The sequence below is a fragment of the Phragmites australis genome, chromosome 8 (genome assembly GCF_958298935.1).
Source record: "Phragmites australis chromosome 8, lpPhrAust1.1, whole genome shotgun sequence".
NCBI classification, from domain to species: domain Eukaryota; kingdom Viridiplantae; phylum Streptophyta; class Magnoliopsida; order Poales; family Poaceae; genus Phragmites; species Phragmites australis.
In genome coordinates, this window is record NC_084928.1 from 11,977,075 (window position 1) to 11,994,796 (window position 17,722).

Below are 17,722 nucleotides of genomic sequence, written 5' to 3' on the forward strand. Positions count from 1 at the left end.
GTACCAGCAGAGTCTACGGCGATATCAACTGCGCCATGTCCGGGCCCGATCTCTCGAGGTGGGGGACCTAGTTCTCCGACGCGTCCAGTCGCGCGAAGGAAAGAATAAGCTGTCCCCTATGTGGGAAGGTCCCTTCACCGTGATCGGGGTCCCGCGAGAAGGATCTTTCAGGTTGGCGGCAGAGGATGGGCAGCTGCTCCCGAACCCGTGGAACATCGAGCACCTGCGTAAAATCTACCCGTAGACGGCCATGCTCGCGGCTCAGGTCAACCAGGTCGGGGGCTTTCCCCCGCCCAAGTTGACCAGGGGCTACCATCCATTGGGTAAGTCACCGTCGCCCAACCTTGTAAAATTTGTAAAATCAATATCTCAATATTCAGTCGTATGTCAAAATCATTTTTCTGGATTCCGTATGTTTAATCTGTCTGGTGAGATGCTCGATTGTGCGAGAAAAAATTCGCTCTCTCATTTTCCCTGCTGATAAAAGAATCCCAATCAGTATGCATGCGGGCAGTTGCCGCTGACTTACGTCCGACATGGTAGGCTGTGGTGTTCGGTGTCGTGGCAGACTCCCGGGCACTACCGAGTTCCAGGGTGCTCTGGATAATCCTATCGCTCGAGCTGCTCGAGTAGTCCGGAGCCCAGGCCCCCAGGACGGGCTGTCGGTGCTCGGTCTGGTCTATCATACCCGGGCGCCACCGAACCATAGGACCTCTGGGTTATGCCTCTGTCTGCTCTCGTCCGCCGGTTTGGGTATTCGAGAGGTCTCGGGTCAAAAATGAGAGCAGTCTATAACAAGTACCGCACTGACAGAGCGCACTAGGCAAAGAAATTCCCTATTCTCTCTTAAGTCACAGGCCGACAATCAAGAGCAGCTCGACCGCGAGGGCTTCGATGCCCCGGTCGCTGGTCGACCCCAAGGGTCCTCGGGTGCTCCTACCACTTAGGCATGAGTGGTCGAGATCACCCGACCCCGGGAGCCTCATGTGCCCCTGGACGCTCGGGCACTCCGGCTGGAGGAACCAAGTCCCCGGCCACCCCGAGCTCGGAAGCACACGCCCCTCCTGGATCGGTTGGCCGGAAGGCCGACAGCTGTCCGGTGAGTGGTTAAATTCGGACAAAGTTGCGTTCCATAATTTTATGTTCCCGAGTCATCCTCGGGGGCCCTCGCATTTTAATCTGCTCGGCGAGATGATCTCCTCGCGCACAAAACCCTACCGTGTGTCTACTTTTTCCCGGAACGACAGAGCGGTTTGTAGAAAGGTGTACCGCGCGTACGGTAATGTCCGACCGAAGCCCTTCGTGGTGGTCGTGGTGTTCGGTCCGCTTTTAAAGACCCCGAGCACTACCAAGTCCTTGGGTGCCCTGGGTAATCCTATCGCTCGAGCTGCTCGAGTAGTCCGGAGCCCAAGCCTCAGGGGCGGGCTGTCAGTACTCGGACCGGTCCATCTTAAGCCCGGGCACCACCGGACCACGGGGACTCTTGGTCACATTTCCGCCCGCGCGCGTCTCCGGTCTACTAACTGAGTGGTCGCGAGGTGAAAAAGTATTCACCGGTCACGGTGTATTCCGTGCTGGATCGATCCATCTCCCGAGCAAGGAACTTCGTGTCTTTGTCTTTTGACTTAGACGATGCGGACTCGCGAGGGCTCGAGGGCTGAACGCGCCAAGAACAACGATCGGGACAGCTTCGTTCTCGGGGATGGAAAGGTCGGGAACGGTCCGACAGAGTACTCCCCGGGGCTTCAAGGCAAAACATCGGAAGGAACACTAAGTACTCAAGAACACTGGAGTTGTGAGCCCAAAGAAAAGCTGCGTAAAAAGGGGGACGGATCGATCCCCTCCCCCTTTTATATCTCAAAGTTCAAATGTTGCCGCCCAACGGTTCGCTCGGCGAAACGCCCCCTCGATCGACGCAACCGCCAGGCGAATCTCCCGCCGATCGTGCGATGTCAGCGGCTGCCAGGCGTATTTTCCTCAATCTGCGCGGCAGCCGCGCGTGCCACCCGTACGGTCGTCATACCCTTCGGGAGTTGTATGGACACGCGTCTACTCGTCTCCCCGCTGGGTCGTACCCAAGGCCCGGGTCTAAAAAGGCCACCTCTCGAAAGCCTGCCATGTGGCGTCCATGCCAGCCTCGGCCTCGACCGCGACGAAGGGCCCATCCGCAGTCTCCGTGCCATCACCTACCAATGGGCCCGGGGGCTACTGTCGGTGTATCAGGAACTAGGGGTCCCTGAGTCCCGAGAACAGGCCGGCCGTCCGCCACGTGTCACCATCCCGCGAGGTCCCCCCTGAAGGATGAGGAAAATCTAAGTTCCGGGAAAAGGTGCTCGGGGCCACAGCCTCTGGTTTCCGAGCACCCCAGTTCCCCGATGACCCGCAGAGTCCAAGTACCGGGAAGAAAGTGCTCGGGGAGGTGCCCGCTCGCCCCCGAGTACCATAGTCCCTCGATGGGCCGAACAGCCAAGTGCTCGAGAGAGAGTGCTCGGGGCTGCACATGGCAGCCCCCAAGCACTCGGTTCCCCGAAGGTTCTACAGAAGAGCTCGGGAGAGAGTGCTCGGGGCTACACGTGGCAGCCCCCGAGCACTCGGTTCCCCGAAGGTTCTACAGAAGGGCTCGGGAGAGAGTGCTCGGGGCTGCACGTGGCAGCCCCCGAGCACTCGGTTCCCCAAAGGTTCTGCAGAAGTGCTCGGGAGAGAGTGCTCGGGGCTGCACGTGGCAGTCCCCGAGCACCCGGTTCCCCGAAGGTTCGCGCAAGATCACCCGACGCCCCGATGACCCGGAAGGACCCGTCGGTGAGGTGTCAACCAGTCAAAGGTCCGAAGCCGCATTTAATGGGCATGCGCGGCCTGACATCCTGACATTCCTAACTGCCCACGCCGCAGTGTCAGTCCCTGCCATGCTTTGGCAGAGGGGCGTGGGTCCATTAACTGCACGGGTCCCATCCCGTATCATCCGGGGTATCTCGGGATAACGTTGCCAGGATCAAAGCGTTCCGCCTACCACCCTGCCCTGGCAGAAGAACAAGACAGGGTGGGCGCGTCGGGTGCCTCTGTGGCCGCCCGGTGGGCCCTCTCAACGGCGTCAGGACGTTCACAGTGACGGGTGATCGGATGCGCGCTGCGTTTTTCCACCGCCCCTGTCGCTTCGCCCGGAGGGAATGATGACGCCTTTCTCCGTGGCGTCTTGGAACTTGCGCCCCCTCTTTCCCATTTGGGGTAAGTCGTGGTCGGCGAGCGTATAAAAGGAAAAGGATGAAGAATCGGATCAGCAAGGCAGAAGCACGACAGAGATACACGAGAGAACATCCGAAGATAGATCGAGCTATCTCTCCAAAAAGGAAGCAATCTCCCCAAAAGCATCCGAAGAACACCACAAGCAAGCTCGAGTAAAGCTAGAGCAAGGGAGCCTCAAGCTCTCTGTTAGACAACACACCCTTGTAACCAGATACATCCTTGAAGGATTCCCTTCGAGGAAGGATATTGCATCCACACAGGAGTAGGGTATTACGCCCCCGTGCGGCCCGAACCTGTCTAAACTCCGGTGCATTTATTTCTCTTTGCACTAGGTCGATCATCCCCCACCACCGGCCGTTGCATTTTATTTTCACTTCCATTTATTTCTCCGACGAACTCGTTCAAGATCATCCCCCCGGCCGAATCTTTAAAAAGGGGTCTCTCGGGATCCCTGCGACAGGAGTTCATCCTCCGACAAACATGTTCGAAGTTCGACCAGCCTACTCGAGGACCACATGCTCGGATTCGACCAGTCACTGCTCATAGATCTCATAGATCAACATGCTTGAGTTCCAACATGCTCGAAGCTCGACCAGTCCTTGCTTAGAGATTAACGTGCTTAGGTTCCAAAGTGTTTGAAGTTTGACCAGCCTGCGCAGTCTGTCACTTGCTCGGAGACCACGTGCTCATAAATCATTTGATTGGAAACACGTACTTGCCTGCTCAAAGATCACCTTAACTAGAGACCACTTTAGCCGGAAACCACCTTAACCAGAGACCTGGTTGGAGGCCATCTGGATGGAGACCATCTGGTCAGAGGCCACCTGGTCAAAAACCTGGCCAGAACCAATTTGAACACTTCCAGCAAGCTCCGAGCTTCATTGTTGTATCTTGTCGTCTTACGTAGTTACCATCCTATCTCGTACAACCTTCTCTAACCGGAACACTCTGCATTCCGATTCAAAGCCAAATAGTAATTGAATTGGCAACATCATTAAGTTCCTATCATTAAGACAATAAGCACTGCAATGACCATCATATGTCAAATCTTGCCATCAAAAAATAGGACTAGCCGTGTGAGAGAACATGTCATGATGATTAACAACATGTCCGCTAAGCTTAAGGGCATGGACATGGAGATCTCAGAGGGCTTTCTGGTCCACTTCATAATGGCTTCACTTCCTTAGTTTAGACCGTTCAAGATTAACTATAATACTCACAAGGAGAAGTGGACCACGAGCAAGCTCATCGCCATGTGCGTTCAAGAGGAGGAAAAGCATAAAGTTGAAACGATTGATTATGCACACCCTGTTAGCTCAAGATCGGAGAAGAGAAAGTTCAAGGAAGAAGAAGTTGAACTACACACCAAAGCAAGTTAGGGCTTAAGGAGCCCAAGCCACATGCATCACCTAATGGCCCAGAATGTCGCTTCTGCAAACTGACTAGGCATGCGATCAAGAACTACGATGACTTTAAAAAGTGGCTTGCAAAGAAAGGGATTCCTTACTATGAGGACACTAAGAAACGGGGAGGAAAGTCTTAGAAGTTGCAGGTGGATATGAGGTTGATATTGAAGTTGTTGGGATTTTTTCATTAGTGCTTGAGAGCAACTTCGTCCTGCATCTTAATTGTAGTATCTAGGCCCCTAGGTAAGTAGTAAGTATTTCAATGATTAATCATAACCATATCATTATGACTAACAAGTTTATTTTAAATGGCAAATTAAATGATTAGTTTACAATGTTGTTGGGTGATCTTAGTCCCTTAATTGATTGAATGAACTATCAAATAATGTGAATGTTAAGATTAAGGATCTTCTAGTTCTAAGTGTTATAAGGAGATGAAGGACACTTAGAGCAGTATAAGCTCTCTTTCTTTGTTTTTTGACCGTACTATAAAGAAGGGCTAATAGTAGTACCTAAGATAAGGTTGTTTATTTGTTCTAGAGTTCAGTTGAATTAGTTTTAATTAGGGCCTGATCACCCCTCCTCTTAGGCCATTCAATCCTTTCATTAATAATATCGTTTATATTCCTAGTATAAAAAAGGAACTTTATTTATGTCTCTTTTAGACGATTATGATTTTGAATGTATTTTTGGAACAAAAGATGTGTAATAAGACTTGACAATTTTGATATTGACTTCAGTTTTTGCAAAGAAAAGTTGTATATACTTGAATTATGCAATCATTTGGTATGGAACAATGTTAACAAATGTAATGAGACCTCATCAAAATTGTGACATTGTCGATTAGGTCACATTTCAAAGAGAGGAATGGAACATCTCATTAGGAAAGAGTTATTTCATCCCTTTGACTTCTCTGACTCAAGCCCCTACATTGATTGTATTAAGAAAAAATAACTTGGACAACAGCATATACATTAAGACCAATGGGAGCAAGTTTATCATCTCGGAACTTAGAGTGGTAAAGAGCATTTATAAATTAATGTCACTATCATCATATTGTGATAACTAAGACACAATATCTCTTTCGAGTAACAACAAGTTAAGTGGTGCTGCCAAATATATTGACATTAAGTACCTTGTTTTCAAAGATTGAATATATGATCAAAATGAACTAAGCTTATCTCAATTGGTTACGATCCTTGTGGTGGAACCTGTCCACCCAGGTTTGAGTCCTAGACTCGGCATGGGAGCTCTCTCCCGATTTAATTCCTAGAGGAGTAGTACATGCACATGAGGTTATGCCTTCAATTTTGTTTAGACGTGTGCTATGATGCACCCATATGGGTGTATGTGGGCGTGAGTGTGGTGTGTGTTTGCGCGTTTGACTTGTACTCTCGAAAAAGAATACATGATCAAACAATTGATATTCAGCATATAAACACTAAGTCTATGATTGTTGATTCCCTAACTAAGGACTTGCTAATCAAATACCTTTCGAGGACAGGTTGCTGGCATGGGTATAATGAAAAGCCTATAACTTTTAGAATTATGATAAGGATATGCGATCTAAAATCTTAAGTTTGGAATAAAGAAGTTTGTTCTTCCCTTAGTGAGCGCGCATAATGATTAAAGAAAGACAAGCCATAATGAGCACCATAAGACCGGAAGATATCAACATGCATATACAAACTCCCATATACCGGAAATAATAACCCATATTGAGATGGAGTATTATGCTACAGATATCGGGGTTTCAATGATAATTAGATAGTCATTGTACCTACATTATCTAAGTATTGTGCCTATGTCGAGTGTGGAATAATGATATTAGCCATTCGATCAAGTGGAACAATGTTAGGCATAAGAGTGATCGATGTCAATGGTTAGTCCATAAATTAACACACAACAAAACTTAATTATGAAATTAAGCTATAATTAAGGACTAATTAGTACTATGCCACTGGGTCTAAACGCAAACGGTTAGGTCCCCGATTAAATTAGCGCAATATAAAGAGAAGGTTGGCTTGCTAAATACTAATTAATGTCATTAAGAGGTAATTAAACCCTAACAACCTTTATCTCCCTAAAACCAATATAGGGAGCGCCTTTTTCTACTCTGAAGACCGGCTACAGGGGATTTTTGAGCCCCTGGTCAAGGGCATCTTCATCAACAGTGGCGGACCCAGGGCCCGGCGACCCTGGGCACCCGCCCGGGCTCCATTCCGACCCGTCTCTTTACCTCTATATAGGCTATAAGTAAATTCGTAATTTGAACCGATCAAATTTTGGGTAAAACCTAACCTGTACGGGCAGGCTTGCACCCAGCCTAGGCTCCCTGAAATCTTTGGGTCCGCCATTGTTCATCAACCGAAAGGATGGCATCTCCTAATCCAGGTTCTGATCTTAATTTTCACAATTAAGTTGTATTCATGTGATCCTATTTTCTGAATTCTTAGCATAATAATCATGGGCCGTTTGGCAAGGCTTCGTCTCTAAATTTTTTTGGAATAATGTATTCTGAGTTTAAAGAATTTGCAGAGTTAGAGCTATAGATACATTTATTTTATTTTTATTTTAGACTTAAAAATAATAATTTAAATTATTTTATTATAATACTATCTAAAAATCTGACGCGAAGTTAAAATGAGCTCAACCAACACGGGGTCAAGTCACATCAACCATTACGCTTCTGTAGCGTGGCTCACACGCCTTGCCAACTTGTATGTTTACGTAGATGCTCATTTCCAGGATGCCGCAATGATCCATCCAGAGACATGGACCTGCAGCCGGCCGGCGAAAGGCACGGGAGGATGTGATCGAGCCGTCCAACGGGGTGCTTGGTACACGCCGTCCTCAAACCGGCAGGCACCTCCGCGAGGCGGGCTCCGGCCTCCGGCCTCCAGTCAGCTAAACTCCCCGCGTACAGCGCGTGCCGTGTTACAGAGCAGAATCGCACGGCAAAGCGGCAGTATTACCTGCGCCGTGCCATGTACGGCGCGGCGCATTAGGTGCCCCGCCTGCCGCGCGCGGCTGTCTTGGGCGCGCGTGTACGTGCGCAAGGGCGTCGTGCGAGTGGCGGGTGCATGGGTAGGGCCGGACGCCGCGAACGTACCAACGTGCGTGCCGCGCCGGTGCATGCAGCTGGTGGGGCATTACTGCGTTGCGTGACGCCCTGCCTTACAGCTCGGACTTGCCGATACGGCTCGGTTTCTTGTTACTTTATGTCATACTCATAGGCTATTTCAACCGATAATATTTACATATTTATCTCTTATTATTTCATATATGTATCTCTTATATTTAAATATTTATTTTTTATCATTTCTCATCAAACAAATAGGGTCTTAATTTCTCATACTTTGTATAAAAAAATTAGAAAATAAATTAAAAAATAATCATATAAATTATACTGTGCCCTTTTCGAACCGTGCGTACACCGTGCTAAAATCCTAAGCGGTCCTATATTCGTACCCTACATGTCCGATCCAAAATATTTTATTCCTTGTTATACTTTAAACCATGTCAAATACTCTTCCTGCCGCGCTGCGAAACAACTCTGTTCCATTGCCGTTGCCAGATCTGCCACTGTGCATGTACAGCTCGCCTGGATTCGGCATCCTCTGCAATTCCGCCGGTACGGGCGATTACGTACCACTTCACTTCTCTGGCCGGCCGGCCTGATGTCGATGCATGCATGTTACTTGATGTTCCTGCCACTGCCACACCTTCCGCTGTGCTACTTGTTCCGGTTAAAACTAGTTTACATATTGTAGTTTCCTGCTGGGCTAGCGGTGTACACTGCACCACTGGCACTGTGCATGCAGTCATGCTGCCTGACATGGATCTTCTGTATCTCTGGTACGGTAAAATGGAGTACATTACTACGTATAAAAGCCGGAAGCGTCGGTGGACAGCCGCGCTATCCACGTTAGTAGAATTCTTTTTGCTCGTCTGATTCGGATCGCCCGGTCCTACTGTCATGCGGCGCCCCTCCCCCAGTCTATGTCGTTGTGGGATTTGAGGGAAGGTTTTTGTTGGAGGATGAATTTTGCAAGCGGGGATTTGGAGGGATTCTTTTGAGATTCGACCGGAGGATAATTCTGAATCTAACTCATACGCAAAATAAATGAGAGTAAATGAGATGCAGGTGGGAATAAATGCTCAGAGGATTTTAGACAGGTTCGGACCGCACGGAGCGTAATATCCTACTCCTGTGTGAATACTATAAATGCTCTGAAAATACCTCTCTGAGGATCTTTTGTGTTACAAGGATGTTTGTCTAAGTCTAGAGTTTCGTGCTTCTTGTTCTTCATCGGCTTGTCTCGGTCCTGGAGAACTTGGTCTATTGTCTGTGTGGTTTCCAGTGAGCTCGATCGTTCGATCCCTTTTCTTCGGGGAGCCCACCCTCCTTTTATACCCGTCGGGGCGGTTAGCGTGCCCAGAAAGGATGGTGCGAGTTCCAAAACATCATAAATGGAAAGCAACTATCATGGGCTGCAGCTTGAAATGATGGGGGGTTAAAAACGCGCCTCCGTCCGGTCCTGTCGTCATCATCCCGCTTTTCAGCGGGTGCTGCGGGAAGGGCCCACCGGGCAACCACCGAGCACCCCGCGCGCCTGTCCGGTCAGAGCGAGTCTGACACAGCAGGGCGGCAGGCGATATGCCTCGAGCTCTGCGACGTTATACCGAGGCGCGCCGGATGACGCGCGATGGGACCTGCCGCATTAAATGTCTCCACGCCTCCCTGTCAGGGAGTGGCAGGGGCTGACAATAGGCGTGGGGGGAGTGGTTGGAAGTGACAAGCCACGCGCCCTCTTAAATGCAGCATCGGGCTTCTCACCAATTGACACCTCACCGTTGAGCCCTTGTGGGGACCACTGGCGAAGGACTTCTCTGGTCCTCGGGGAACTATGAGTGCTCGGGGACTACTGTTCATAGCCCCGAGCACTCTCTCCCGGATATGCCCTTTCTTGGTCCTCGGAGAGCTCGGGTGCTCGGGGACCACTGTTCATGGCCCCGAGAGCCCTCTCTCGGAACTGTGACTGCTCAGGTCATCGGGGAACTCGGGTACCACTGTTCATGGCTCCGAGCACCCTCTCCCGAAACTGTGACTGTTCAGGTCATCGGGGAACTTGGGTGCTCGGGGACCACTGTTCATGGCCCCGAGCAACCTCTCCCGGGACTTGGTCTTCTCAAACCTCGGAGAGAAGTCCCTGAGGAAAGGCGCCACGTGGTATTCTGCTGTCCTGGCCTATGGACTCGGGGACCCCCGGTTCCCATGTCACCGACAGCAGCCCCCGGGCCCATTTGTAGGCGATAGCCCAGAGACTGTGGATGGGGCCCTTGTTTTCTTTGAGGCCGATTCCAGCATTGATGACACGTGGCCTGTTCTCAGACGCTGGTCTTTTGCGATCTTGGCAGTCTTTCTGGCCTAGGCTTGTGGTACGGCCCAGGCGGGGAACCGAAAGGACGCGTGTCCTTCCGACTTCCGAGGAGTGTGATAACGAGGCGAGAGGCGCACGTGGCAATCGCGCGGATTGAGGATAGAGCGCCTGGCAACTGCACAGATTGAGGGAGATTCGCCTGGAAACCGCGCCGATCGAGGAAATGCGCTTCGCAGAATGCGCCGCGAAAAGTTCCGTTTGAAATCCCCAGGATATAAAAAGGGAGGGGGAGCGAACCGTTGCCCCTTACGCCATTCTTGCGATCGCCACCTCTGTCTTCTTCTTCTTCCTTGCGCTCAGGAGCTCTCGCCCCCTTCGGCCCACAGCGCACCCTCTTTCTCAACCCTTCCAGCACAATCCCCTCCCCCAAAAGATGCCAAGGGCAGGAAGCAGCCACCGGGACACGTCGAGCTTCGACAATGTGGTGCCGAAGTCCCGCCTTGTGAACGAGGAGGGGGCGGAGAAAGTCCGAAAGCTGATGTTGCTAGGCGGCCAGCTGGAGGCGTTGGTGGTGACGCCGGTGAGCTTTCCGCCCTCCACGCGTCGGCCGAAGCGGATCGTCATCTTCGTATCCTTCGTCGCCGCCGGGCTGGTGCCGCCCTTCTCGACCTTCTTCCTTCAAGTGTTGGACACCTTCGGCGTCCAGCTTCTCCACCTGAGTCCGAACTCGGTGGTGATTCTTGCCATCTTCGCGCACTTCTGTGAGATGTTCGTGGGAGTGCCGCCGTCGGTGGCCCTGTTCCAACAATTCTTCGTCCTTCGAGCGGCTGGGAAGAAGAAGGGGTCCTCCGAGGTGGATGTCGCCGGCTGCTGCAATTTCCACCTGCGGGATGGGCTCGGTGAACTCTACATTCCGCAAGTGCTGCGCAGCAAATGGGAGGACTGGCGCTGGGACTGGGTCTACGTCGACGTCAGCCCCCATGACCACCTCACGCTGCCCGAGACGTCGGCGGAACCCCACAGGCTGATCTGGGAGGCGGCCCCCGTGGAAGATGAGCGCCTTCGCCCGGTGCTGAACCGCATCGACGACCTACGCCGGGCAGGGCTGACTTCGTTGATGGTGGTTGCCGACTACCTGCGCTGCTATCTGGCCCCCTTGCGGGAGCAGGCCCGCTTTGCCTGGATGTACATAGGCTCGGGCGACATCACGAGGACCCACATCGGCGCGGACGGGGACCTGGACGAGGGGGCGCTGGCAACCTTGCTGAAGGTGGTGATCGGCGTCGACGATATCGCCCCGGCGGTCTTGCCCTGAGAGGAGCTAGCGCTCTGCACGCACCCGGGCCGGGCGACACTGCAAGCGTCTATGCCGGAGTTCGACGCCCAGGGCCTGGTGGATAGTCCAGGGCATCGGAACCCCGAGACCATACAAATCCCCGAGGTGGATGAAGAGGCAGGCAGCAGGTAGCAGGCGGGTGGCAGGGACGTCGCAGGCAGCAGGAAGCAGGCAGCAGGCCGGCGGCAGGGACGCCGTAGGCAGTAGGTCAGCGGCCCAGGAAGACAAGGGGAAGCGTCCCCGGGCATACGTGCCTTAGCCGTCTTCATCGTCGTCATCGTCACCTCCGCGACAACAGCCGACGGCGGGCGGCGCGACGAAGTGTGGCCGGGGCGACCAATCTTCGGGAGCGGAGTCCGGGACGGAGGCCAGGTCTAAGGCGCAGGAGCCCGAGGGCCAAGGCCCGGCCGACGGCGCAACAGCTGGCGCCCGGACCAACCAGCCGCCGGAGGCAGGCTCCAAAGTGGCCGTTGGGGCCGGCCCACAACTGCCCAAGGGCCAGAGCCCTCCACCGAAGAGGAGGAAGGCAGAGTCCAGACTGATGCAGCAGGGCCCCGGCTTCAAGATCCCCAAATCCTGGTGATGGTACCGCGGGCCGAAGACCATGTAAGCTCCCTTTCTGTCTCGAGCATACCTGCTCGGATGTTGGCTTGTCACTAACTTTTTTGTTTTCAGGCCGCCCAAGAACCCAGCAGGAGGCCAAAGGAAAACCGGAGGAGCCGAGGCCAGCCCCCGCTCCGGGGCCGAGCACGCCCATTTCGGAGCCAAGCGCGCTAGCAGGCCTGAAGCCGAGGGCACCGGCCAGCCCTGAGCCGAGGGCCCCGGTCGGTCCCGAGCAGCTAGCGCCGACCGAACCCGCCCCGAGCACTCCGAGGATGGAACGAGTGGCCGCGGGGGAGGTGCTCGCGACGAGGGCGACGCCAGCGCGACAGCCGTCGGGGACCCCGAGCGCCTTTGCAGAGAGGGCTCGCAGGGGATCCAGCCCCCGACCACCTTCTGGCCAGGCCCCGGAACCCCTCCCGGAGGTGCTGGGAAGCGCCCGGGAGGTCATCGGGCGGCTCGAAGTGGCCTTGGCGATGGAGTGGGCTGAGCTCGATAAGGAGCCCGCCACCCTAGTTGAAGAGAGGGGGCGGCTGGAAGAGCTCGGGAGACTTTTGGAGACCCGTATCGCCTCGGTCTGTGCATCTTACGAGAAGTCAATGCGCGAGGTGGCCGAGGAGCAGGAAGCACTGGAGGAGACACGCGACGAGGCCGTCGCCGTGCAGGAGAAGGCCAGCCGCATGGAGCGGCTCGTGACCGAGCGCGACCAGGCATCCCGGAGGCGGGCCGCGGAGCTGCTTGCTCGGGAGTGGTAGCTGCTGTCTCGGGAGGAGGCGGCCGGCAAGCGGGAGGAGGCCGTGCGGTCTGCCCAGGCCGGCTTGGCTCGCTAGAATGACGAGCTCGAGGGCAGCCACGTTGATGTTCTCCGCCGGTAGGAGTAGGTCGAGCTGCGCGAGACCGACATCGAGATAACGGCGGTGGCCCTTGATGCCCGGGAGGAGCAGATCACGCGGTGCGAGGCGGATGCTGCCTCAGCATCGTCGGCCCTCACCGCCCGGGAGGAGCTGGTCGCCAAGCGGGAGGCCGACGTAGCCGCCCGAGAGCAGGTCGTCGCAGTCCGGGCCAAGCAGCTGCAGCGAGCTCAAGCCGAGACCCTGCCCACCAGGGGCGTCCCTGCCAGCGTAGCCGATGGTACCAGCCTCAAGGATCGGTTGAAGACCGCAAAGGACGAGCTCGAGACCGTTATCACCGAGCGGACCAATGTGAAGCTGATGATGCGAGACATCCTCCAGCAGGCACGGAACTCCATCAAGGCAGCCGGGCTCGGGCACGTGCACGTGGGCGAGCAGGGGCTGGACAAGGAGACGATCGGCCACCTCGCCCTCAGCTTTGAAGAGATCGCCCGGTGCCTCGAGGCTCTTCCAGGTGCTGTTCTGGCCCAAGCGGAGGCTGAGCACGTTGTCGCCTGCTACCGTAGCCGAGACCACGCCTTCCCGCTGAAGCTAGTCCGGTAGGGAGTGGTCGAGGCCGAGGAAGCGGCCGCGCGGGAAGCCGTCCGTGACGTCGCCGCCGAGGTGGCGACGTGTTTTACGCAGGAGCCGGCGCCGGAACCGAGCAGCGGCGGCAGCAGCAACGTGTATTCACCTCCGTCGGAGCCTGTGGATTAGTTAGATTTTTTGTTTTTTGAATGTTGTAAATATGGGAGTGATCCCCTCCAGAATGGTTCCTTTGAAATATAATAGAAGCCTTTCCTTGGGATTGAATCTCCATTGTGCTTGTCTTCATATTGTTTGCTTTTTGCTTGATGTCCCGAGAGGTACTGGCCGGACCGAGCCCGGCCTTCTTCCCCCGAGATTTAGGTTGTCCCGACCACTCAGCGTACGAGTAGTGGGACCACCCGAGCGTCCAGCCCCCGAGCCCTCGCGAGTCCGCAGCCGCTAAGTCAAAGAGACATAGACACAAACTTCTTTGCTCGGGAGACAAGTCCATCTAGCACAGCGCACGCCACGACCAGTGAACACTTTCCACTCTATGACCTCCCAAACAAGTAGACCGGAGACATGTACGGGCGGAAATGCAACCAAGAGTCCCCACGGTTTGGTGGTGTCCGGGGTAGGACTGACCAGACCGAGCACCGACAGCCAACCCCTAGGGTCTAGGTGATCCCAACCACTCTTTGTTCAAGCAGTAGGGTTATCCAAGAAACCCAGAGACTCGGTAGTGCCCGGGGTACTGCCAAGCCGGCCGAACACCATGGCCACCATAAAGGACCTCGGTCAGCCATCGCCGCCTGTATGGTACACCGGCTACTGTTTGTTCTTGTCGTTCCGGAAAAGCGAACACGTGGGCGGGGTTTTGTGTGCGAGGAGACCATCTCTCCAAACAGATTAGAATGTGAGGATCCTGAGGATAACTCGGGAACAATAGTTTATTGCGTATGTATGAAAGGAGATTCATATAACTTTAGTTACTCACCGGACAACTATCAGCCTTCCGGCCGACCAATCCAGGAGGGGGTAGGTGCCCCGAGCTCGGGGCACCCGGGAACGTCGGTTCCCTTGTACGGAGCGCCCGAGCACTGGAAAGCAGGTGAGAGAACTAGGGGCTAGGTGGTCCCGACCACTCATGTTCGAGTGGTAGGACTACCCGAGGACCTTGTAGGTTCGAGCAGCGCCCTGGGCACCGAGGCCCTTTTCGGTCGAGCTGCTTTGTTCTTGATCATTGATCTGTAAGTTTGAAAAATTGGAAAAGGTTCTTTGCCTGGTGCGCTCTGTTAGTGCGGTACTCATTATAGACTGCTCTCGTTTTTGACCCGAGACCTCTCGAATACCCGGACCAGTGAAGTGTACAGACAAAGCCATAACCAAGAGGTCCAATGGTTCGGTGGAGCCCAGGGCAGGACTGACCAGGCTGAGCACCGACAGCCCGCCCCTGGGGTCTAGGCGGTCCTGACCACTCTTTGCTCAAACGGTAGGATTACCCGAGAACCCTAGAGGCTCGGTAGTGCTCAGGGTACTGCCATGTAGCCGGACACCACAGCACCACAACAGACTTAAGTCAGTAGCTACTGCCTGCGCGCATACCGATCGGGATCCGTTTTTATCAACGGGAAAATGAGAGAGCGTGTTTTCTCGCACAAATCGAGCATCTCACCAAACAGATTAAACAATATGGATTCCAGAGAGAAAGCTCAGAATAAGAGTATATATTGACAATTTTGTACAGAAGTGGTAACTTACATGGTTGGTGGCAGCCCCCGGCCAACATGGGCAGGGGGGACCCCTGGCCTGGTTGGCCGAAGCATGAACATGTCCACCTAGGGGTAAAATTTGCGCAGATGCTCGATGTTCCACGCGTTTGGGAGCGGCTGCCATCCTCTGTGGCCAGCCGGAACAAGCCTTATCGCGGGACACCGGTCACGATGAAGGGGCCTTCCCACATAGGGGACAGTTTATTCTTTCCTTTGTGTGTTTGAGCGCGTCGGAGAACTAGATCCTCAACCTTGAGTGATCAGGCCCGGATGTGACGCTGATGATAGCGTCGCAGGCACTGTTGGTATCTGGCTGCTCGGACGGCGGCTCGTCACCAACGCTCCTCCAAGTGGTCGATGTCATCGCGTCTTCGCTGTTCCTGTTCGCCTTCGGAGTAGGCATTCACCCGAGGGGAGCCGAGAGTGAGCTCGGAGGGGAGGACTGCCTCGGCGCCATACACGAGGAAGAACGGAGTCTCCCCGATGGTGCGACTTGGCGTGGTCCGGTTGGCCCATAACACAGCAAGCAGCTCGTCGATCCACCCTTTCCCGTGCTTTGCGAGCACGTCGTAGGTCCAGGTTTTGAGCCCCTTCAGTATCTCAGCATTTGCACGCTCGACCTGCCCATTGCTCCAAGGATGAGCAATAGAGGCAAAGCAGAGCTTGATGCCGAGGTCCTCGCAGTAGTCCCAGAACAGGGCACTTGTGAACTGGGTGCCATTGTCTGTGATGATCCTGTTCGGGACGCCGAAGCGACTTGTGATACCGCGGATGAATTGAAGCGCCGTGTTTTTGGTAACCTTGATGACTGGAACCGCCTTCGACCACTTGGTGAACTTGTCGATGGCGACGTAGAGGTACTCATAGCCCCCGATTGCTCGGGGGAATGAACCCAGGATGTCCAGCCCCCAGACTGCGAAGGGCCATGACAGGGGGATGGTATGGAGAACCTGAGCTGGCTGGTGAATCTGTTTTGTGTGGAACTGGCACGCCCTGCAGCGCTGAACCAACTCGGAAGCGTCCTAGAGAGCTGTAGGCCAGTAGAAGCCTTGCCAAAAGGCCTTCCCGACCAGCGTGCAGAACGATGCATGGCCACCACACTCACCCTCGTGGATCTCAGTGAGGAGCTCACTGTCTTCTGCCTGGGTGATGCATTTCAGGAGGATACCATCCGTGCCGCACCGATAGAGATCCCCATCTACTATGGCATAGCGTTTGGACTGCCGTGCAATCCTCTCCGTAGAGGCATCATCCCCGGGAAGGATGTTTTCTTTCAAGTACCCTCGGATCTCGTCGATCCACGAGGCATCTTGAGAACCACCGTCAAGCGCAGCGCACTCGCCGGGCGGCAGCACCCTAACGAGACCTCCCACTGAGGGTGCTGCCTGGGTTCCCTCAACTAGGCTCGAGGGTTCCCCTTCGTCCTGGTCGGCAGGCAGGACGGATGGCCGTGTGAACCGGGCGCACACCGGGCGCCCGAGTATGGCGTTGTAGGGGGAGGGACTTCCACGACATCGAAGATGACGTTCACCATCCGGAAATTATCCCGGCTCCCCAATGTGATGGGTAGCTCAACCTGCCCGAGGGGCAGGGTGTGCCCCGGTGTCACCCCGTAGAAGGGGAGCGACGGCTTTAGGCGCCGGGAAGGCATCTATAGCTTCTTGAAGGTCTCCAGGGACAGGAGGTTTAGGCATACACCCCCATCGATCAGCACTCTGCTGACCTTTATATTGCAGATGATGGGGGACACTACCAGAGGTAGTCGCCCCACGCCTGTAGTACTCACGTGGTGGTCCGCCAGACTGAAGGTGATCGGGGTGTCCGACCACTTCAGGGGCATTGCGGCCGCTGTGCTCGGGGTGGCCGAGCACACCTCCCGTCGCATTGTTTTAATGCAACGACGAGAGGAGGGAGTATACGCGCCTCCATCGATGAAGGCGACGGTGTGCTCGGGTTCCTGGAACCCGAGTTCTTGGTTCTCGGGGACGGCTCTGTCGTCGCCGCCCCTGTGGCACTCGTCGTGCTCCTTCTGGCGCCGCTCGACCAGGCCTTTGATCGACCAGCACTCCGTGAGGTCGTGCCAGTCAGTCTGGTGGATTTCGCACCACTTTCCCGACTCGGGCTTTGCGAGAGCGGGAGCCCTCGAGGGAGCGGGAGCCCTCGCGGAAGCGGGCCTTCTGTCGGCAGTCGCCCGGCGTGCCAGCCTGCGGTCAGGGCCCTCTGCCGGCCTGTGGGCAGGGCCCTCTACCGGTACGACAGGGGCAGCATCGTGCCTTCTTCTCTTTTTTTTCCCACTTGTCGAAGTGGGAAGAACCTGATTGGTCGGTAGCGGATTGCTTAGGGCGCGGGACATCCCACGCCCGAGCCTCTGCCGCCTTGACGCACTTGTCGGCCAACGCGAAGAGCTCTGCGGTGGTTTCGACCTCATGCATACCTAGCTTTTCGAGCATCCGCTCGTCGCGGACGCCCTACCGGAATGCGACAATAATGGCATGGAGGGTTATCCGTGGGATGGTGTTGCGGACCTAGCTGAAGCATTGTATGAAGCGCCTCAGCGTCTCCCCCT